A 23,559-nucleotide genomic window follows, 5' to 3' on the forward strand; every position below is an offset into this window, starting at 1 on the left:
ATAAAAACTTTTTAAAAATTTGATGTTAAAGTATCACCTCGAACTCCAAGATAACTGTGCAACAAAATAAACAAAAATAAAATAATATATAAATAAAAATTAAATTAATAAATAACCATTATTCTTTTTTTTTCTTTTGTCAAGGCTGAAGGGAGCCACAACAAGGAGGCTGAAGAGCCGCATGCAGCTCCGAGCTGCGGGTTGCAGACCCCTGATCTAGTGGAACAAACTCCGCAAGGGAGGTGGTAAATTCCCCATCACTTGCAGTTTGTAAATCAAGACCGCAGCTCTTGCTGCAAGGCACCTGGTGTGTGGGTGTCCCTGTTCCGCGTTTTGGGATCCCTGGTACATGGTGCCTCCCTCCCACCAGTTCAGGATCCCCACAATGGGTGCTCCCATCCCCCCCATACAGTCTCTGCGGGGGAGGGGGTGTCTAAAAAGAGACCGTGTCTCACTGTTTTGCCCAGGCTACGCTGCAGGGGCTACTCACAGGCGTCATCCCACTACTGATCGGCACGGAGTTTTGACCTGGGCCGGTTCACCCCTCCTTAGGCAACCTGGGGACCCCAACCTTCCCCGGGATCACCATATTGATGCTGAACTGAGTGCGGACACACGATCGGCACAGCCCTCTGACCAGGCCAGAGAGAGCAGCAGGTTTCCACTATTGTTTCCTGCTCGTGTTTTCTTGACTAGTTTCTCCTCTGCACCAACTTGCTCGTTTGCTTTGTGAGCCTGGCTAGCTCAGTTGGCAGAGCATCAGACTTTTAATCTGAGGGTCCAGGATTCAAGTCCCTGGTCAGGTGATAAACTACTCACCAATATTTAACCTGTCTTTCTGGAGTCCTCTTTGATGTTACTTTTTCTCTTCAGGATTTTCCCTTTCCTCAGAAGGGCCTTTTTGTGTGTGGGTTTGAAGGAGCAACTTCCTGACAGCCCCTCTGTCCTTGCAGCCTGGAGGAATAAAGCCTCTGGGCATATAGCACGTTCCTCCCCTGCACACACACACATACACACACACACATACAGAATATCCCTAAGGAATTAGAATCACCTCATGTACCAGCTCCTAACTCCCAAACTTTAAGTAACTCTGTTATCAGTGCCTGTGAGTGTAATTTAAACCATAAAAACAGCCACCCTGTGCTAGACCAAAGGTCCCTTTAGCTCAGGGGTCTCAAACATGCGGCCCACGGAGCTCTTCCCTGCGGCCCGCGGAGCTCCCCCACCAGGGCCAGCTCTAGAGTGGGGAGCCCAGAGCCTTTTAACTCCCAGCCGCGGCTGGGAATCAGAAGGCTCCGAGCTGCCCGCCGCGGCAGGGAGCCCAGAGCCTTTTAACTCCCAGCCGCGGCTGGGAATCAGAGGGCTCCGGGCTGCCCGCCGCGGCAGGGAGCCCAGAGCCTTTTAACTCCCAGCCGCGGCTGGGAATCAGAAGGCTCCGAGCTGCCCGCCGCGGCAGGGAGCCCAGAGCCTTTTAAATCCCAGCCGCGGCCGGGAATCAGAGGGGGCTCCGAGCTGCCCCCCGGGGCAGGGAGCCCAGAGCCTTTTAACTCCCAGCCGCGGCTGGGAATCAGAGGGGGCTCCGGGCTCCCAGCCGCGGCGGGGAGCCCAGAGCCTTTTAACTCCCAGCCGCGGCTGGGAATCAGAAGGCTCCGAGCTGCCCGCCGCGGCAGGGAGCCCAGAGCCTTTTAACTCCCAGCCGCGGCTGGGAATCAGAAGGCTCCGAGCTGCCCGCCGCGGCAGGGAGCCCAGAGCCTTTTAACTCCCAGCCGCGGCCGGGAATCAGAGGGCTCCGAGCTGCCCGCCGGGGCAGGGAGCCCAGAGCCTTTTAACTCCCAGCCGCGGCTAGGATTTGCTGGGGCGGGGGGCGGCGCTCTGGCGGTTGCGGGTCGGCGGCTCCGGTGGACCTCCCGCAGGCATGCCTGAGGGAGGTCCACCGGGGCCATCTGCCGCCCTCCCCAGGATGCCGCCCCAAGCGGGTGCTTGGCCCGCTGGTGCCTAGAGCCCGCCCTGTCCCCCACTTACTGTCTGTCGCCGCCAAACTCCCCTCACCCCGCCCCCCTCCCCGAGTTATTTTCTGTGCCTAAGCTCCCCGCGCGCTGCTCCCCAATGTTTGGGGCCGGGTCTCTCCCCTGGCCCCACCTGCTGCCCCCACGCGCCTCCCCCCAGTGTCTCCCGGCCCCCACTTGCTGCCCCCTCACCGCCCGGGAGCCTGCCCGGGAGCTCAGGCTGACTCCACTCCTCCGCTATGCCGGCTTCCGGCATCACCTGCTGCCGCAGGGTCCTAGCGCCCCCCTGCACTAGGGCCAGGGCAGGCTGCCCTTCCCCTGCCCTTCTGCCCTAGTCCTGAGACTCTCCAATGCCCCGAGCCTCTCCAATGCCTCAAACCCCTCACCCTCAGCCCCACAGCCCTCACCCCTGCACCCCCTCCTATCCCCAAACTCCGTCCCAAAGCCTGCACCCCCACCCCCTGCCGCAGCCTGGAGCCTGCACCGAGCACAGAGCCTGCACTCCAGACCCCCTCCCCCCCCCCCACCCAAACTCCCTCCCAGAGCCTTAGGCAGTAAATCTAAGTGCATGTTTTGTCCTTTGAGTGAGGTGCATTACTGAGTGTATATATTTATTAAAACTGTAGATTCTACATTAAAGTGTCAACCAACACTGTCACAATGACATAACCAAAATTAGTACAAAATTTGACAAAACGTCAAAATTAGCACTGACGTTTCACATTACAGTTAAAGAAGTTAATAAAAAAGTTAATAAATTGACTTTTAATAGCATACTATATTTTAATACTATACTACTACTATATTACTCTTCTTTTTTTTTCTGCCTACCTCCAGGCGCTTCCTGCCGCCAAGCCGCCAAACAGCTGTTGGTGGCGCTTAGCACTTTCCAGGAGGGAGGGGGGAGGAGCGGGGAGCCGCGCACTTAGGGGAGGAGGTGGAGAAGAGACAGGGCAGGGGCGGGGCCTCATGGAAGGGGTGGATTGGGGGTGGGGCCAGGGGCAGCAAGGGGGCGTGTCAGTGATGCGGCCCTCGGGCCAATGCACTAGTCCTCATGCGGCCCTCGGGGTCATTTGAGTTTGAGACCCCTGCTTTAGCTCCTTATTTTGTCTTCTGACAGTAGCCCATACCAGGTGCTCCAACAACCAGTCAATAAGGCACCACTGGGAGCTAAACCCAGGATCTCCTGTTTACAAAACAGGTGCTTTAACCAGCTAAGCCATGGTGCCTACCTATGATTAAGGTGTCATGTCTGCCCAAACCTGACTTCCTGCCATCCCCACCGGGGCCTGACAAGCTTTGCTTGTGTTTGGATTCTTCAAAGCAGAGGAGCAGGTGACGTTTTCCTTGCAAGTTGTGTGTGTGTTTTTGTGTGTGAATCTTTGTCCAGGTCTGCACTACAAAGTTATTTCAGCAGAATTATATTGCTCAGGTGTGTGAAAAACACACAACACTCCCTCGGTCAGCAGTTTGTGGCTGGTGCACACACTGCAATACCACGTCTGGCGACAAAACTGCCCTGTTTTGGTGACAAAATAAAATCACCTCGACGAGAAGCCTAGAGCTTTTTGCAGCAAACTTAAAGTGACAAATTGTCAGTGTAGACGCTGCTGTTCATTATATCATCATAACTGGCCTCCTCCTGCCCTGCATTCCTGCTACAGAGCCATGAGCCCCTCCCCTTTCATCGCTCTGGGAAGTTCTGACAGCTGAGCCTGCTGCTCTGCTCCGGCAGCCAGGACCAAATCACTGCCATGGATGCTGCTCTCTCCCGCCCTATGAACACAGAGCAGGCGGCGGAAGCTTCCTTACAGTGGGGGGGGGGGCACTGGCATCAGAACTGTGGTGCCACCATGACACCCCTTCCCTAAGGCCCCACACTCACTCCACCCCTTCTCCCTCAGGCCCTAACCCCACACCACCCCTTCTCCCTGACGCCTCGCCCTACTCCTCCCCCAAGGCCACCCCCACAGAACCCCTCTTCCCCCCAAGACTCCACTCTGTCCACCCTTCTGTCGTTCATCCTTACGGCTTGTAAAAAATAGTGGGGCCATGGCCCTCTAAACCCCCATGAGCCAGCACCCCTGACACCGAGCCAGGCAGGTAGCAGCATGTGTGTGTGTGACAGAGACTGCTGTGCTGTGTTGAGCCAGTGAGGGAAGCGGGGGCTGATATCGGTGCTGTCCCCCTCCCCCTGCCTCAGGACTGGTTGCTTCCAGCAGCTGTCTGAACTTAGAGACAGCGTGCCGACACGCTCACTCTTCTCTAACACACACACTCCCTCTCCCCACACACACACACAGTCTCTGCCCCATCACACACACTTCAGGTGGAAAGCGGCTGTCAATGTAGTAGGATGTGATGCTGTACCAGCCGATGAGACATTGCAAACCCTTCCCAAAGCACCCTGCAGCCAGTTGCACAGTGGGATAGCTACCCACAGTGCACTGCTCTCTGTGGTGATCCAAGAGTTGCTAGCATGGATGTGCTCTGGTGACACAAGCCGCATAGTGTGGATACGCAACAGCAGTTTAATTAAAATGCTTTAAGTAAAGCCGCATAACTCTGTTGTGTAGACACAGCCTGAGAGTGAGGCAAGACCTAGCTCCTGTTGACACCAAGGATGCTCAGCCACTGAAACTAAATTGTTAAATTTAAAGAACGGCAAGTTCCTCCATAGTTGACAGGACTCAACCCTGAGCAGGGAGCAACCAATGGATTTCTAATCTATCACCTTAATCACTCAGCCACAATTACTTGCTTTATGCAGTTTTCTCACTACATTCTAGTTCTGATCTCACTGAGTGATCATTTCCAATTGTTTAACCAGACCAGCTTCCACACCACACTCACTGCTGTGCGTGTGTCCATAGCTGAACAGCAAGAATTCCTGCCCATTTCCCTTCTGGCTGGAGTATGATGAGAATATGTTTGTGGTTAATGACGTTGCTGAGGATTGTTGTCCCTTTCCTGCCTTGATTAATCCTGCCTTAACTCAGACAGTCCCTTTCCCGCCATATCCCCAGTACATCAGTGATTGCGATAGCAGGGGGCAGGTTTTCTCTGGGGCACTGAGCTTTGCCAGGGAGTTGGTGGCTCCTTTCTTTCCTCACCCTGGAGTAAACTCAGCTTTTTATTCCATCCCTGATGTTTCATGGAATAACAACGCAGCATGAAGAAAGAGGTGGGCACAGCGGGTCTCAGGGGGGAAGAAGAGAGGTGCAAGCGGTGGGCTGGGCTGGGCAGGGGAGGGACAGAGAGGTGTGGGTGGCAGGCAGGATGGGTGTCAGAGGAGGGGTGTAGCGGGCCGGTGTGGCTCCCCTCCTCCCCGGAGAGGGTTGAGCCCCGGACACAGGAAGGGGCGGGGCTACAGAGTGGTGAGCCCGCCCCTCAAAGGGTCAGGCGGCGACCCGGAAGGATAAAAGCCGGCCCTTCCAGCTCAGTCTGGGACCTGCCACCAAGGGGAGCAGACCTGCCTGCGGGAGCTCCTACCGGAGGAGCCGCTGGAGCCCCGGACGGCTGCCTGGACTGGCCGGAGAGCACCCCACCTCGCTACTGGGAAGACCTGCTGGAGCTTCCCCGCGCCACCTACAACGAGGAGCCCGTAGGAACTTCCCCGCTACTGTGCTGTTACCCTGAGGAACCCCCGGATCAGAGTTGGCCGGACTTCCCCGAGGACCTACCAGATCTACCCCCCAGCCCGGGGGTTGAGCAACCCATGCAGTGGGACTTCCCGGAACCAGATGCCATGGATCAGGTAGGACCAGAGGGGGATGTTGGAAGTGGCCTGGGGGCAGCTGACCTCAGTCAGGCTGCTGACCAGACCGAGCCCATGTCAGTGTGTTGCGGTCAGGATCCCCACTGACCGTCAGCGGTAACGACCGCTGCCTAGGGCCCCGGGCCGGGACACAGTGGAGTGGGTGGGCCTGTGTCCCCCCTGCCACCCCACTCACGGGTGGCAGTTATCCCCCTCACCCTACTGCTCAGCCTGCCACAAGAGGCCTGAGCCCCTGTACTGTTTACAGCTCAGCCCCTGCACCCGAGGGCCTGGGCCTTGCCTAGACTGTTTGCTGCCCAGCCCCTGCACCCGAGGGCCTGGGCCTTGCCTAGACAGCTTGTACTATTTGCAGCTCAGCCTTGCAGCAAAAGGCCTGAGCCCCAACTGACTCTGTCTCTGTCACCTAGCCTTAAAGGGACAGGACAGAGCCCACGGGAGACCAGCGGGCCGGTGTGGCTCCCCTCCTCCCCTCAGAGGGTTGAGCCCCGGACCCACCTGTTACAAGGGGACAAAGAGGTGTGGGTGGTGGGCAGGGCGGGTCTCAGGGGAGGGGCAGAGAGGTGTGGGTGGTGGATAGGATGGGTGTCACAGGAGGGGCAGAGAGGTGTGGGTGGTGGGCAGACCTTGGGGCAGAGGGGTAGAGGCACGAGCAGCAGGCAAGAAGGCCTCAGGGGAGGAGAGGAGCGAGCAAGAGGCGGACTAGCTCTTAGGGAGCTTCCAGAGCTCATGCCCAGCCTCCCCAAATGCAAGAGTGATGGGCCACCTGTTCTCTGAGTCTTCACTAACCAAACCCCTCCCCGAGCTCTGTTGATGGGAGAAGCCCTCCTGTTGACACAGCGCTATCTACACCGGGGCTGGGTTGATAGAACTGCATTGCTTGGGGGAGTGTAAATTTTTTACACCCCTAGTAATGTAGTTACACTGACCTAATTTTGTAGCATAGACCTGTCCAAAGAATCACACACACACCTTGGGAGCAAAACTTCACCTGCTCCTCTGATTTACAGAATCCAAACATGAGCAACACTTGTCAGGCCCCTGTGGGGGTTGGCAGACAGTCAGGTGTGGGCAGACAGGAGGCTTTAAATAACAGCAGGCACCATGGTGTAGCTGGTTAAAGCACCTGTTTTGTAAACAGGAGATCCTGGGTTCAACTCCTAGTGGTGCCTTGGGGAGTGGCTTTTGGGGCACCTGGCATTGGCTACTGTCAGAAGACAAGATTCAGAGCTAGGTGGACCAATGGTCTATCCCAGTGTGGCTATTCCTATGGTTTAAATTACAGGCACTGATAACAGAGTTACAGAAAGTTTGGGAGTTAAGAGCAGACAGACCAATGGAGGAATGCCATGAGTCCAAGGTAATACTTCACTGCGGTTTTACCATTTCCACTTGATAAACTCCCTCCCAACCTTCTGGGCTCCTAGAGCAGTGTACAGAGTCTGAGCTGAGACACATACACTGCAACTTTATCCAGACCAAGCTGCAGGATCCTGATTAATATGACACGGGCCAGCCATGGGTGTTTCCTTGCACTGGAGACGTGGCCTAACATTATGTCTACACTGTGATTAACACACCCAGGGCACCTGTCTCAAAGCCCGGGTCAGCTGACTCAGGCTTATGGGGCTTGGGCTGCAAGACTATAAAATTACCATGCAGACAAATGGGCTTGAGCCCAACCTCTGAGACCCCACGAGGGGTGAGGGTTTCTGAACCCAGGCTTCAGTGTGAACACAAATATCTGCACCACAGTTTTGAGCCCCACAGCTTTAGCTCCATGAGCCCAAGTCAGATGACCCAGGCCAGCCCTACTGCCATCTTTATCCCAGGAGAGATGGACTCTAAGGGTACGTCTCCATTGCAATGGAAGCCCAGGTGTGGCATGCTGTGCTCAAAGCAGCACCTGGAAGCCCCATATTCACCACTCTCATATAATGATGACATGGTTTGTACAAAGTCTGCCTGGTGAGGTATCATTTCAAAAGTCTTGATCTGTTGAACATTAATATTGTGTTGGATTGTGTGTGCTCGCACTGATTGGGAAGTTATGAAGTTTTGCTCTGTGTGCGTTACTGAGATATGTTATGAGGTTGGGAAATGCCCCCCACCAGCCTTTCAGGTGCGACAAGGGAGGAGCCAGACTCGCTGCTGGCCCATTGAAGGGATCCACACTCCCAAGGACTATCCCAGGAATCGTGTACAATGCAGACTTCTCCGAGATAGCACAGCGACAATGGACACTGCTTGACTCACATGGTAGCAAAGGAGCTTCCTAGCAAGTTGGAAGAAACTATGAAAGAGGGGAAGAGACATCATGACTTGGTCTCTCTTTCCCCCACAACTCAGCAGCTGGAAACACACCTGGAGGACAAAGACTGAACTGAACTGACTCAGAAAGCAGAAGAGAATAATGACAATAATACTTTCAAACCAAAGTCCCCAACCAGAATAGTATTGGTTTTTCAGCAGATAATTTTCAGTTTGGGGAATTTTGTTTTCTCTGTCAGACCTTGCCAAGGGAAGCAGGGAGAAAATGTTGGAGTTGCCTCCTTCAGAACAGCTCGGCCTAGACACTAGCTCTGGTTCACTGCTCTGGCCTTGCTCGGGTTGAGGGTATTTTAATAATTTGGGCAGGTCCCAGGGTGTTTGGGGGAGATGATGAGGATGTTTCCTTTTGAGATAAAAACTAAAATACAGCACTAGAGATTTTTTTTTTAAAGAAATCTGGGATTTAGACATTTTATTTAAAGCAAGAGAGTTCTGAGTTTCTGAGAAAGTTTTTGTTTGCAAGAAGCAACATTGTTCAATCTGTCATTGTACCAAAGAGGGAGATGGTTGTCTATAAAAGGGAGGTGAAGACTAAAAGTATCCGATGAGGATGGGATTTGAACCCATGCATGCAGAGCACAATGGATTAGCAGTCCATCACCTTAACCACTCGGCCACCTCATCTGAGCTGTCAAGAAAGAGACCGGAAGAGAAATCTAAGGCCAGCAGAGATAGGGACAATAAGGAGTTTTTAAATACTAAGCAGAAGCAGAGGCTGAATGAGCTCTCCGCTCACATCTAGTGAGGAGCTGGGGGAAAGACTTCAGGAACAGACCCTGTTTGCATAGACACCTACTCTGCCTAGCTATGCAGCATGATGGGTCCGCTTCCCCAAAATGACCAGTTTTGGCTGGTGGCGGGTTACAAATCACTTTAGGATTGAGTGGAATGAAATGTTATTATCCTTCCTGCATGAGTGAAGGGCAGCAGAACATACCTAGTCCGTCCTGATGGAGGGGTAGGTGCGTGAGGAATAGCTTTTATTGGACTGCATAGAAGTAATTGAGGATGTCACCCTAAACCAGTGGTCCCCAAACATTTCACACTGTGCCCTCTTATCCATGGCTGTGGCCCCTCGGAAGCCGCAGTCAAGAACCGGGGCTGGGAGTGGGGCTGTTGCTTGCTGGGGAGAGGGGTGCAGACAGGGGTAAGGGGGTCGAGGCCGAGCTAGGAGCCAGAGCCCCAGGCTGAGGGTGGGGTTGGGGAAGAGCTGGGACAGAGTGGGGTTGAGTGATGCTCCCCCCATGGGGGCTGGCTCAGGCCCTGAGGTGCCCCCATGAATGTTCCTCTGTGTCCCCCTAGGAGTCATGCCCCACATTTTGGGAACCACTGACCCCTACTCGCAAAGCAGGGGCTAGTGATGCCAAAGCCCAGGGAAAGGGAGAACAAGTGCGGGCCCCCCAGCACTGGAGCCATGTGAAGGGGCTGCAGGAGAGGGGCAATGGCTGGTGGCACAGGGAGTTAAGGGCAAAGGGGACACAGGAGGGGGCAGGAGTTAGGGGTGAAGGAGGCGCAAGGGTTGGGAGTGCAGGGGCTAGCGGTAAAGGGGGAGTGGGGGTCATCCAGGGGCAATGGGGAAGTGCCAAAGTACAAGCTTTGCCCAGGGCCCCATTTCCCCTAATGCTGGTCTGAGCAAACAATTGGAAATGACCCTTCAGTGAGAACAGAACCACAGTATAGAAAAGCCCCTTTGTTAAGTGGTGGTGGTGGCTGAGGGCTTAGGGAGGTGGGTTAGAAAGCAACAGGCGTCTTTTTGTAGCGGTTTGATTCTTGCCTGCTAGACAAGGCTGGTGTGTGGTGTCTCCATGGCTGTACTTTCAGTGTCTGATCATCCACAGTGCCACTGGGAGCCAAGTCTAGACATATTCAGAGGCTCTATGCCAGGGTTTCTCAAACTTCCTTTCACTGTAACCCCCTTCTGCCAAAAAAAACCTTACTACATGGCCCTGGAAAGAGGGACCAACCCCCTCCACACTGAGCAAAGGCAGGGGAGATAAAGCCTGAGCCCTGCCCCAGTTAGGGGAGGGCAAAACCGAAGCTTGAGGGATTCAGCCCTGGGTGGTGGAGCTCAGACTTTTGGTTTCAGCCCCAGGCACCTACAAGTCTAATGCCAGCCTTGGTGATCCCATTAAAACAGGGTTATGGCCCACTTTGGGGTCCTGACTCACAGTTTGAGAACCACTGCTCTATGCTGATGGGAGAGAGTTTTCCTGTGGGTGTAGTTAATTCACTTCCCAAGAGGTGGCAGCTATGTCAGTGGGAGAAGCTATATCAGTGGGTGTGCAAGCTGTGGTGTTTACCACATTTAAGAAGTTTAATCAAACCCCATTTTTAAAACCACCTGTGGTCTGGGAATGGCAAAGGAGCTCGATGAAGCAGGATCTATCCTTCAAAGTCCTGGAGATCACAATTCCATACTCTTGCTGTCATGAGGGTATAGCTCAGTGGTAGAGTGCTTAACTGCCAATGAAGTAGTCCTTGGTTCAAACCCCTGTGTTCTCTTATAACCTTTTTTCTTTTCTTTTTTTTAAAAGGAAAACATTTTCATTTCCATTCTCCATTATGTTCAGGAGCTCCACTATACGGGGGTGCTTGATATGAATGTAAACACTCAACATTTCGCTGTTCAAATGCATAAAAACCTAGCAAAGCTGTCCATCAGCTGAAATCAGTTCCAATCCTCTAAGTGTCTAGTTTATGTTTTCATCAATTAAACAAAGGTATCATATGAATGTACATTTGCAGATCCCTCTTCTCCAGGAGCTATGCTGTGCAGAAGAAAAAGCTACAGTTCAGGAATCTGATGACCAAAGAGCCACCAAATGTTCTGAGGGCTGGAGAAAAATGCCTTCTAGAGAGCTATTGAATGAGCTCAACCTGTTTAGCTTATCAAAAGAAGATTGAAAGGTGAATTCACTGAAGTGTTGAAGGGCCTTAATGGACAGAAAAGATTGGGTATGAAAGGGCTCTTTAATTTAGCAGAGAAAGGCATAACAAGACCCAATGGCTAGAAGGTGAAAAGAGACAAATTCATATTACAAATAAGACAAATATTCAACAACGAGGATGATTTGCCACAGGAACAAGCTACCAAGGAAAGTGATGGATTTGCCATCTCCTGATGTCATTTAATGAAGATTAGATGCCTTTCTGGAATGTGTTTGCCCCAAAAGTAGCTGTTGTGTCATACAGGAGGCCTGTGATATGCAGGGGGTCAGATTAGATGCTCTAATGGTCTCTTCTGGCCATAAAGTTGACTAATTTCTGAAAAACTGAGTGTAGCATTGGGAGCAGCATCTGATGTTTCCCTGTCTAGCTGGCTTGCTGCCTAGAACGAACGCTCCTTGAGTGGGGTGATCCACAGGGAGTAGCTCAAACCTCCAAAGTGCCTGGGCAGGGGCAGGACATTGGCACAGCAAGGGAGGGGTGTGGCAGTGACATCACAAAGGCTTTTTGCAGGACCTCAGACTATTGGTCAAAGGTGGTGGGGAGGTGGTGACCTCACAGAAAGATGCTGACATCAGCCAGGCAGGACAGGGGCGAGGGGTCAGGGAAACCTCAGAGACCCCTGTGGCTTTGCTTCAGCAAGTCTCCTTCTCCAGGTCTCTCTTTGAGGACTGAGAGAGTATTCGGGTTCACCGACGTGAGCGCCAGGAGGAACCTCTTTTGAGTTTTCTCCTTCCCTTTTAGTGATTTAACTAGAAAACAGCCATCCCTGTTTAGAAGGTAAGAGCTTCCTCGAGGTTTGAAACCTGTTCAGTATGATCCATCTAGTGACAGTTGAATTCTAGGCATGGAAAACACAAGCTTAAGGAGGCAGAATTTTATTCTGCACCTGGGATTTTGTCCCTTAGAACCACTGGGGACATTATTGTTTGTCCTTTTTATTTCACCTTTTCCTGCATCCCTCCCCCCCTCCTTTCTCTTCGTCTCTTGCTTCTTTTGTCCTTTCTCCTGTTCCCCTCCCAACACCAGGAGCGGTGTGTGTGTGTGTTGTTTGGTGTGTGTGGAGTGGCAGCTCCCACTGTGGGAGGTCCACCCAAAAATGTGAGGCTGAAATAGTGCTCGGGCAGTGATCCCCACTGGTGGCCTGGGCCATCCTTTGGGCTCTCTGGTGAGAACCCTCAGCCTCCCATCCTCAGTCTCTACCCTGATTGGCTGAGCAGGGGGTTATTGACAGGGAGGAGACTCAGGTCCTTGTTGTTCTCTTTTAAGACCAAGTAAATAAGTCAGAACCAGTCATATGTTTGACAAATTTTGCTGCTTCGCTGTATTAATGGTCTCTGAGCAGTTCATGATTCTCTCTAACATTGCAGTTCTCCTCAAATACTTGCTGAATAATTACTGTGCACTGTTGTTGGTCTGGAGCTCATCGGAGAGCACTTTACTCAAGTCATTCAATGTTTGAAATTCAAGATCTGATGGTTAGTTTGAAAATCAGGGCTCTTGGGTCCTATTTCCAACTCTGCCCCTGGCTGGCTGTGTGACCTAAGACAAGTCAATTCTCCTTTCTCAGCCTTAGCTTCTCCCTCTTTCAAGTAGGGATAATAATGATCTGCTCCTACCTACCTCACGGTGGGTGGAGGATGAGGATCCATTGGAGAGTGTCACTAGGAGTAGTGCATAATATGAGGTGTCCTATCACGTTTACTCAGAGCAGATTATGACATATTAGAATAGCTGAAATAGTCTATTTGATTTTTATTTTGAAATTGTTAAGAGCAGCAACTACTTAGCTCAGACTGAAGCATCCTATCTAATGTTTGTGGTCTAAGTGTCTCCTCTTTGTGTGTGACGAGACAATTTAACACACTGTGACAATCAGGAGATGCTTTTGTTTTGCAACAAAATATTTTTGCAAAGCACTTTCATCCCACTTGTTTTGATTTCGAGAAACAAACTGGTTTAGTCTGAAGGGGATTTTCTGACATTGAGCAGGCGCAGTGTGTCCCGTGACACCTGCCCACTATACAGCGGCCCCTGCGGAGGGCGCCCTTGCTGCAGCTGGTTCTGCTGGCGCCCTGTGGTTGCCCTCGTTTGTCCAGGAACAAGCCTCAGGTGAGCTGAGAAGAATCCTGTCCAACTGAGTCTGGCAGCCGCCATCATGTAGCCAGAAGTCCCCACACCTGTCGGGGAAACAAACCAGCCACCAGAAAGTGGTCCATTGTCTCACGCGGTGCCAGAGCCTGACACAGCGCCTGTGGGCAACCATTGCTCTGCACACGCCGACCGGTTCCCATGAAAGATGTGTCACTGCATGTCTCGGTACTTAAAAGGTACCTGTGCCACTAGCAGATACTTTAAGGCTCCCGGCAGTGCGTTCTGGGGACAGTTGCTCACTTTCAGTGAATGTAACTGTACGTAACTGTATGTGCAGCTCTGTGCAGTCATATTTGATAGAAGTTTGGTAATTAAATTATACAAGAGGGTCAGGTAAAGTGGCTACTACCACCACTATGTTTTGTCCCAAGAAGCCTTTACAGCCATTCTGAGGGGAAGTGGGCCCTTTGCCCACAGAAATGGTCTATAGGGGACGGCTACAGGCAGCAGGCGGGGAGATAATCTCATCAAAATGATTTGACTCCTGGGTAATGTAAGCAAAATCACTAAAGGAATGTCTGGGGTTTCTATTGGCACTTAACTTGCCTGCCCCTGGCTGGCTCTGGTTGTACAAGATGGACGTGTAATCGGGGGTCAGTTGTGTAAAAAAGAGTAATCGCAGTGTAAGGGATGTTAGGCAAAAGAGAACTTTGTGTGTGATGATGTAAGGTTTTAAGGACCTAAACTGACACTCGTGGTTTGTAAAACTCTTGTTTTGTAGGTTTAAGATGAATTGGTTTGGTTCTGCTTTGCTGGGTTTTTTTAATAATGCCACTGAAAATCCATTTGAATCATTCAAAGTGGCAAAACTGCCAGACACCTTTTGCCAGACACAGGTAACTAGTGTTGTTTGGGTTTGGTATTTAGCATGTAACTCTTAAGGTACCTCACTACTCTATAAAGTTCAAGACCAAAGTTATGGCTGTAGTAAGGGGCAGCCAGAACCAGAAGGATGGAGAAAGAAACATTGGTTGGACAGACGGACGGATGGACAAACCGAATAATTAAGCATTTGTTTTAAAAAAAAGGCTTAAAAACATTAAAAGGAAAAAAGGGGCAAAATGTTTCCCAGTTTACCAAAAAACCTCAGCCTAGCTCTGCCCTTGGGGTTTGGGGGTGACAATTGCGGGCTTTGCCTGGGGCGCCAGGTGCTGGCAGCTAGTCTAGGGCTGCCCCTGCCCAGAGGCCTTTATTCCTCCAGCCTGCGAGGACAGAGGGGGTGTCAGGAAGTTGCCCCTTCAATCCCACACACAAAAGGCCCTTCTGAGGAAAGGCAAAATCCTGAAGAGAAAAAGTAACATCAAGGAGGACTCCGGAGACAGAGATTTTGAAGACCTTGGGGAATAGTTAAGAGCTTGACCAAAGACTTGAACCCTGGACCATCAGATTAAAAGTCTGATGCTTGGCCCACTGAGCTAGCCAGTCTCCTACAGGGAAAGTGAGCAAGTTCATGCAGAGGAGAAATTACTGAAGAAAAAGAACCCAGCAAACACTAGAAGAAACCTGCTGGTCTCTCTCTCTCTCTTCCCAGCCCTAGCCCTGGCCTGCTCCTCCCGCCAGCGCCCTGAGGCATTTTGCCAGCACCATGCCCCAGTCAGCTCCACCCTCCCCAAACGCTGGAAGACCCAGCTCAGGAACCTGGCCGCTCTTACAGCTGCCTCTTCTGCTCTGACCAAGAGGGAGGGGGATTGAGTCTCCCTCCCTCAGGCCTGTGCTTCAGCATTTCTGGGGAAAGACCAATGCCGCCAAAGTGACTTTGGGCCAGTAGGTCAACCAAGAGGGCGGCCTCCCATGCCTGGCTGCAGAACTCAGAGTAAAGCCAGCTCCCATCCTTCCCTATAGGGCTCCAGACAAGGCCAGCCTGCTGGATCCGGCGTCCCCTCTGGTGCGCAAGTCACAACAGCCAGCAGGAAAAAGACCGGCTCCCGCATCATTTGAAAGAGCAAGACAAAGCCTTGAAACTCCACCTATGTTTAGGTACGAAGCAACAGGTCCCAAATTTCCACTGAGATCTGAGCCCAGCTTGCACTATTCAGTGTTCTGACAGCTGAACTGGCCTGCACAGCAGCTTAAAAGCCAGCTGCTAAAACTAGGACTCAAACACTGGACCCCCCAGTTAAAAGCCCATGTTCTTCTCACCAGCAGCTTCCTCTTGCAGGACTCTCTTTCCTCCTCCATCAGCTATAATCCTGATCTACCACATCTGTGGGGCCTGCGCTGAGTCCCCACATCCCCCTACTTTGTCTTTGTTCCCTGCAGGCTGCAAAAATGTCAGGGGAGGCCACCCCCTCCCTTCACTCGGTGCTCCCACTCATATCAGCCAGCTGGAGCCTCATCTCCTGGAACTCAGCCAGCTGTCACTTGATCCAGTCGTACAGTGACACGCTGACTGGCTCCCCTCCCTGGATGCTCTTGTGGAAATCCCACAGGCGATGCTGCAGGACTTGGCACCATTGGTTTCTTTAATGTTGTGGTGTTTGCCTGATCACTGGAACAAAGCCGCCAACTCCTCCCTCACTGACTCCCACCAATCCCCCGGGTTGCCATAGAACCCTCTGATGCTTTCCCATTCTGCCAACACCACCAGGCCTCACCCCCTGCTCCTTTATCTTGCAAGCTCTGGATGTTCAGCTTCCAATATCCTCTGCCGTGGGTCAGGGAATTGCCCACATTGAGCACATGGTGAGAGCTGCGTGATCTGAACAGTCCATTGGCACCACCCTGCACTGGGCTGTCGACGTGCTCTCCTTCACGGAAATCTGGTCAGTGCGACTCCTGGCCTGTCCCTGCAGAAAGGTGTATCCCCTCTGCGGCTGCTCTGAGCTCGGGTCAGAGGAATAGGAGGTTACTGCCCACCCTCCACTGGTTCCATTACGGAGAAACACATCCTCTAAGCTGACCTCACTACAGACCTGCGCCAGGTAGTGCTCATTGTAAAAACGTTTCCTCTGACGGTAGAGAAAACGGGACCAGCGGTTCTCAGGCTGGCTGAGACAATTAAAATCCGCCCCAACACCAAACACTGTGTGGTCCAGAGGAAGGGAGCCAGTTCCTACCATAGATCTTTCCTTTCACACCTTAACATCAAGTGCCTCCTTTTGGGCCCCTGAATCCCTGCCACATTCCAGGTGCCAGATGCCCCTTCTCCAGCACTGTCGTCACTCAGCTTTGCAGAGACGCTTTCCTCCCACGTCCCTGCCCCCTCTGGCACCATCTCCAAGGGCCGTCCTGCCTCACTCTGTTCCCGCCATTTTGGGTCAACGAATAAGTCATGTGGGAAAGACAGCTCCCATCTCTTGTGCTGTACAATACAGCACCATGGTGCTTAACAGCACAGGTCAGGTGGGCAAACTAGGGGAAGAAGCCCATGCTCTCTTTTGTCCTGCTGGGGAGCTCAAAATCAGGTACTTGCCTCAGATAAAGGTGCTGCTGCCTTCCTAGAAAACAAGCCACCCCTGCACAAAAAAGGGATGAAAGGGCCTGCCAAAGCCTGGGATTGAAGCAGGGAATCAGCACCACAAAAGTCAGGAATCAGCTCAGGGTATGGTATAGCATATGCACGCAGTGGTTAGACAAGCAACAGCAAGGAACTGGACTGGTATGGAGTGAAAGTTCTGTGGGAAGGAACCGAAAAGAGCACCGGGGCTGTGGTACAGCACTTGCATACACTTTCTTTGGCCTGTTTTGCTGGAAGAGTTAGCAGGGCAAAATGGTTAGTCACAGGTCAGTGGGTGGGTTGATGCAAATTCTGGACTCTGGGACCAGAGCTAGGCTGGGGGAAAGAGGGTCACGACTTTGGCAGCACATGCACCACCACCACCCTTTGCTACCTCACTCCATAAGCCCGCACACAGAGCAACCTTTTACCTCTCAGGACCAAAATAGACAGTGAAAGAGATGGAATAGCATAAGCTTAGGACAAACAACTGCATCACCAACAACAACTCTAAGAGATTAAAAAATGCCTTTGTCTTTACACATCAAGGAGAGCAGAAAGAATAGCCACAAGCACACTAACATCCATTTCTACTTGCCCCCAGGTTTTGGCGTTTGGAACCCATACCCCTTAATGGTGAGGACTTTTCAGGCCAGGGTGAAGCTTTCAGGCCTCAAATGCCAGGTATAGTTACTCTGTCCTTGATCCAAAATAAATGGGAAAATACACTGGATTACTCCTGCCCCAATAACAAAGAGACTGGGGATCTCACAGCAGCTGAAGTGATTGTTTGGACAAGCTCTCCCATCATGCAATCCGGGGTGGGTGTGACCATGCAAATGACATCACCCCAAAAGGCCTTGACAACACATCACCAACAGATGGCAGGGGAGAGTTCATACTGGCCCTGCTTCAATTAGATTGTGGCAAAGATTAAAAAACACTGAACGTTAAAACTCACCAAACGCCCATCAATTCATCCTCATCGTCGTATCCGCTCGTTATACTCCACACCTGAACGTAGCCCTCACATGGACAACATACCCTCCTAACTCAGTGTCTGTACGTTAACCTTTTGCCCCCCAGTCGGGGCCATTGCAGATTATGTATTCCTTACGCCACCCGATCTTAAACCGAACTTCTCACCCCTTGAGTAATCTGTACATTGTTCACTGATCACCAGAAACTTCTACGCCTAAACGCTGTACCGTACACTTTTTTTTTCTTTGAACATCATCTTAATAAAATGTTGACATTTGTTTGAGATCCCGGCTCCTGTTCCTTTGCAAGGCATGTGCGTTTGCTCCGTATTTCAGTCTGCTAATACTGAGGGGTGCGGGTGCGGGTGCGGGTGCGGGTGGGGGTGGGGGGCGATTGAGCCAGAGGCGCTTGCCTGCTGCAGACACGGATCCAAGGCTGAACCTCGTCCCCCACAAGCTTGAAAGCTTAACTGAAAACAGTTTAAGAGGTGCTCCCGTCTCCCGCACTCAGCTACCCAGCTCCCAATGGTGTCCAAACCCCAAATAGATCCTTTTTACCCTGTAGAAGCTAGCTGTAAAATCCTATGACCAGGGCAGCTGCCTAGCAGCCTGCGCATCTGCCTGCCAGCACGAGAGCGCGTAAGGCACTAATCCGGATAGTGGCGGCTAGGTGGCAGGGGGAGGGTGTGAAGAACCAGCAGAGTGGCGCAGTGGGAGCGTGCTGGGCCCATAACCCAGAGGTTGATGGATCAAAACCATCCTCTGCTACGCGTGCGCTTGTTTCTTTTTCCCTCTGGGCCTTCAAGCGAGCCGGTGACCAGCAGAGCACCAAGAGCCTAGGCCATGAGGCAAGAGGTGGCTGAGGTGAAGCGGCCTGCCAGGGAGCTCCCCGGCACCTCTGGCTGCCTGTGCTGAAGGCAAGAGGCAGGCCTAGGCGTGGTGAGGGCCTCCTGTCCTGGAATGAGGTTGCAGTGCTTCCTGGTCCCCTTTTCCCACCACCCCGGCAGGCGGCTGCTGCGGGAGAACACGAGGGAGGCTCTGGGGGCGCTAGGCAGCGCTGTGTGTGTGGCTGCCAGGGGAAAGAGCCGAGGCTCCCGACTCGACCTGCCATTGACTCGCGTGGCTCTGCACGCCGTCAGCCAGGGCGGGCCAGGCTGCGGACGTGACTCAGGCTTGGGCCGCATGGCCGCGCTTTCCTGACGAGGCATGAGGCAGGCCAAGAGCTTTGCACAGCGTACAGGGAAGTGGGAGGGAGGTGTCTTTGAGCCGGCGTGTCTCCTCCGCTTCTCCCTTGCCGCTTGGGCGGAGGCGGGAAGGGAGCGAAATGTTCCCGGCTGAAAGTTTTTGTGCTCGGCCTTGAGGATTAAGCCGGAGCCTCCGGCACGGCTGCTGGCAGATGGGTTTCTGAATGGCATCCAGCACGCTCTTTGGACCACCAGCTGAAAGCACTGAGGCCAAGAGGCAGCAAAATGGGACCTTTGAGGCTCCCCCACAGGCCTTGGGGAAGCAAGGAAGCAGCACAGGCTTAGCGTCGACCCTGGGTGGGCTCAAACCACCATCCTTTCGGTTAACAGCCGAACACGCTGATCCATTGCGACACAGAGACACGGAGGGACCAGGGTGTATTGAGCACAAAAGCCGGGAATCAGCTCAGGGTACGGTATAGCACATGTATGCAGTGGTTAGACAAGCAACAGCAAGAAACTGGACTGCTATGGAGGGAAAGTTCTGTGGGAAGGAACCGAAAAGAGCAACGGGGCTGTGGTACAGCGCTCGCATACACGTTCTTTGGCCTGTTTTGCTGGAAGAGTTAGCAGAGCGAGATTGTTAGTCACAGGACAGTGGGTGGGTTTATGCAAATTCTGGACTCTGGGACGGGGGGCCAGATGCACCACCTCTGCAACTGACGTTTGCTACCTCACTCCATAACAACACACCTTCTACCTCTCAGGACCAAAATACACCGTGAAAAAAACCTAACAGCATAAGCTTAGGGTAAGCAACTAAACAACAATTTTAATAAATTCGAAATCACCTCTGTCTTTCCACACCAGGAACAGCAGAAAGGACATCAGCACCACCTGCAAAGCACCAACAAACATCAATTCCTACCTCCCACCATGAGTGGCCGTTAGGAACCCATACCCCTTAATGGTGAGTACTTTTCAGGAGAGGGTGATGCTCTCAGGCCTCAAATGCCAGGATCTGAGCTACTCTGTCCTTGATCCAAAATCAACAGGAAAATACACTGGATTACTCCTGACCCAATAACAAAGAGACTGGGGATATCGCAGCAGCTGAAATGACCGTTTGGACAAGCACTCCCATCATGCAATCCGGGGTGGGTGTAACCATGCAAATGACATCAGCCCCAAAAGGCCTTGACACGGGCTGGGAGAGTAGTCACCCTGACTTTTGGGAGCGTAGGCAGTTGCCCCGGCAGCGCCTCTGCCGCGTGTTCTACATACTCTGCTTTCTCTTCAGTTCGTATAAATCTTTCGCCTTTTACTAAAGATTTCCGTGGAGAGGAATGTTGATGAGTTTGTACCCAATTTTTTAAGGCTTTGCTTTGGCAAGGCTGTTGCCTGCTGTGAGAAAAACAGAAGAGTGCTCCCTGAGCTGGTGTCACTGGCTGAAGCTTTTCTATAGTATGAAAAAAGTATAGTATGGGGCACCTGGCATTGGCCGCTGTCAGCAGACAGGATACTGGGCTAGGTCTTTAACTTGGACGGGTAGCTGGGAAGACAGTAAATCAGACAGAATCCGTTGGACAAACCTCTTCATTTCCTTGTTATTGCCTGACTCCTTTAATTCTTTTCCTTTTCCTTATTTCCCAGCAGACCGACTAGCCACCAGATTTGGGTGCTAGCAGAGGGACCTGACGAGCTCCTTCTTTTCGGCAGCGTTGAACATGCCAGGGCACAGTCAGATTCTGGATGCTCATCTGAATGTAACGCCTAGCGCTCACCTTTATTTCTGTTTCTTAGCTCTTTTGGGCCATCGATCTTTGGTCTGACCCGTAGGATCCCTGCATTAGGAGAGATGGCTAATTAATGAGCCCATAAACCTTGGAAATCAAATGAAACCTGAAGTCCGTAGAAGACCTCGAAAGGCCCTTGGGGGGTGGAGTGCGAGCTGAGGAAGAGTTCCCTGCACAGCTTACCTCTCCATTCTCATTTTCCTGTCCTGAGCGCAAAAGCCAGGAAGCAGCTCCGGGTAGGGAGGGGATACCATATGTGTGCAGTGGTTAGACAGGAAACAGCGAGGAACTGGACTCGTATGGAGTGAAACTGTAAGCATCTTCTGTATGCCTGATGACTGCAGGTTTGAGAGAGTTATGTGGGAAGTGGAGGCCTTCGGTGGGATTTCAGAGGAAATGTAATGGAAAGGCAGCCGAAAGTGGAATCCCAGGTTTTTAAACAATCCTCCCCTAACACACCAAACAGCTCAGGTCTAGTTACTCATTGAAAATTAGAATAAAGTTACAGCAAGATTTCATCATAAATGAAGTCAAAGCCTAAAGATTTCAGAACGCAACTGCTATAAGGAGCCACGAGGGAAGCAATACAAAGTCAATCTTGCCTCAGAGAAAGGCAGTTAAACAATTTCTCTTTTTTAAAGCAGCATAATCTCCCCAAACGGAAGGGCACTGTTCCCAGAGAAGGGTCCTGGAGAGGGTTTTCCTCGTTGGTGCCGGCCATCCACCTCCCAGAAAGGCGGGAGCTAGGTCGACGGAAGTATTCTTCTGACCAAGGCGCGGACTGATGTAGCCGCTCCGATTTACGTTCCCCGTGCAGACCAGGCCCGAGGGTCGGTGCGTGCTGAACAGTTAAGTCAAAACAGCTCCGTCCGTCAGAGGTGTGCAAAAGGGAAAACCCGCTCCTGGGCGACGCGGCCACGCCGCCCTAACCCCCAGCGTAGCTAAGGGCATTCGGGGAGGCGGTGGGTGGGCCTCAAGCGACGGAAAGCCCTCCTCCAGCACGGGGTTGTGACAGCCTAGTCTCCGTAGCACAGAGAAAGGAACAGACAGCGAAAGCCAAAGCGGCCCCAGGGCAGGGGCCGAGGCTGCCTGTTGGACGAGAAGACCAGGTGGGACAGGCGTTTCGGACAGGCCATCCTCCCGTCAAAGGAGGAAGAACCCGAGAAGAAGGGCCGGGCAAGAAGCTACAAGCAGGGAAAGAAGCAGAGCAGGCAGGCAGCTCCCCTTAGAGCCAAGGAAAGCACCCGTCTAAGCCCTGCAAAAGCAGACTAGAAAGCAGATCAGCTGCAAAAGACCAGGAAAAGCCAAAAACACAGAGAGAGCCTTATAAGACCCAAGTAAAGTTTCAGAGCTGAGCTTTGCTTACAAGGAGGAATGTGTGACAAAGATACCTAGAAGTACAGGGCCTGTGGAAAAGAGAACTCCCAAAGGCCCTGAATAAGAACTGCTTTCCTGAGAATCTGCTTTGCAGTGCACTAAGCCTAAACAGCCCACTGTCGGTTTTCTGTTGTTCAAACCAATCACCAGGGGAGAGCGCGAACGCAGTCCCCCACTACCACAAATTATGCAGTTCAGTTTCCCGCATTTGGGGAAATCGCAGGGGTCAGCACACCTGCAGTGCAATGGATGAGCCTCATCCTAGGAAAACCACCTTCACGATCATGGTATCTCCCCTGTCAGGTAAGTATGAGTTCCTGCTGCCCGGCAGCCGCCCGCCCTCGCTCGCCCCGCACTTATAACACACGGGGCGGACCGCCGCGCCCCCACCACCGGCCTCGCCCACACCAGCCCCCACTGCCGACAGCTGCCCCGACGCGGCCCCCGGAGACCGTCCCTTCCCCACGCCGAGCTCCCGGTGCCAAAGTCGGGCCCTGCCTGGCAGCCTGCGTCCGCTCCCACAATGCTCTGCTCGCACACAGATCTGCATACCTGCTCACGCGGCTCCGCCCCTCCGCTCGGGCTCCTCCCCCTGCCCGCCCGGGCCGCCGCTCTTGCGTGCTCAGCTCTTTGAGCTCAGATGGGGTGTAGTGCTCAGATCGAGTGCGACAGACCTTAACTTTGCCATGTGACAGTCATTCTATCCCCATTACCTGGCTTGCTTATTTATACCTATGACTGTCTTTAACTGTTGTATGCGTGATGTACCCTCACTGCTTGCTGACTGTAGCTTGAACTCACCCACAGTATACCCCACATTGGGGACATTGCACACTGTATAAGTTATGTGCTGTCCAATACCAAAGTACTAGCATTCCCCTATACTCTGTATGTCACCCCTGATGACCAGTAACTGATGTTACAAACTCTCTTAAACATTTTCTAATAAACATTTAAAACTAAAATCGCCCTATACTCTGTATGTCACCCCCGATGACCAATATCTGACGTTTCAACTCTCTGTATCGTTCATTTTCAAATATTTTCTAATAAACTTTTAAATCTTGGCCTATCCAAGGCCGTGATCAAGTGTCTTGATGTTTTTGGTCTTTTGGCCTCGCGATGAAAACCTTGTCTGTGTCTTGGGAACCTTGAGGTAAAAAATTGTCTAAGTTGTAGCGGGTCCCGTCCCGGGAAGCCAGGCCATCAGAGAGATGACGTGGCCCACCTGCTGGGGAAAGAGTGCAGCTTGCATTTCGCTTCTCTCTCGCTCTCTCTCGCTCTCTCCCCACCGGAAGTTGGTCCAATACAAGAATGACCTCCCCTGCCTTGTCTCACGTCAGTTTCTCCTCGGGGCAGAAGGTCGGGCGTTGTCAGCCACTCTCCAGAAACTGGACGGCCACTCGATCCCTTTTGTTACCTGCCAAGTGAGGCTGAGTGCACTGGCAGGCAGCGCCGTTTGAAGAAGTGGAAGATTGGACAAATGACCAGGGAGGAGTATAAAAATATTGCTCAGGCACGCAGGAGTGAAATCAGGAAGGGCAACTCACGCTTGGAGTTGCAGCTAGCAA

General features: G+C 52.4%; 5 non-coding genes across 5 annotated transcripts; 2 read left to right on the forward strand and 3 right to left on the reverse strand.

Annotated features, from left to right (window-relative positions):
• Positions 1-3,164: 3,164 nt before the first annotated feature.
• TRNAT-UGU lies at positions 3,165-3,238 on the reverse strand. Its single transcript has one exon. It is a non-coding gene; the product is annotated as a tRNA-Thr (tRNA).
• A 5,419-nt stretch (positions 3,239-8,657) lies between these two features.
• Positions 8,658-8,739, reverse strand: TRNAS-GCU. Its single transcript has one exon. It is a non-coding gene; the product is annotated as a tRNA-Ser (tRNA).
• Positions 8,740-18,327: 9,588 nt separating this feature from the next.
• Positions 18,328-18,399, forward strand: TRNAM-CAU. Its single transcript has one exon. It is a non-coding gene; the product is annotated as a tRNA-Met (tRNA).
• A 1,696-nt stretch (positions 18,400-20,095) lies between these two features.
• Positions 20,096-20,211, forward strand: LOC123357573. Its single transcript, XR_006575575.1, has one exon. It is a non-coding gene; the product is annotated as a U5 spliceosomal RNA (small nuclear RNA).
• Positions 20,212-22,135: 1,924 nt separating this feature from the next.
• LOC123357576 lies at positions 22,136-22,299 on the reverse strand. The gene has a single exon (XR_006575577.1). It is a non-coding gene; the product is annotated as a U1 spliceosomal RNA (small nuclear RNA).
• Positions 22,300-23,559: the final 1,260 nt, after the last annotated feature.

Source organism: Mauremys mutica, unplaced genomic scaffold (genome assembly GCF_020497125.1).
Source record: "Mauremys mutica isolate MM-2020 ecotype Southern unplaced genomic scaffold, ASM2049712v1 000807F_np12_obj, whole genome shotgun sequence".
In the NCBI taxonomy this organism is placed as follows: Eukaryota; Metazoa; Chordata; order Testudines; family Geoemydidae; genus Mauremys; species Mauremys mutica.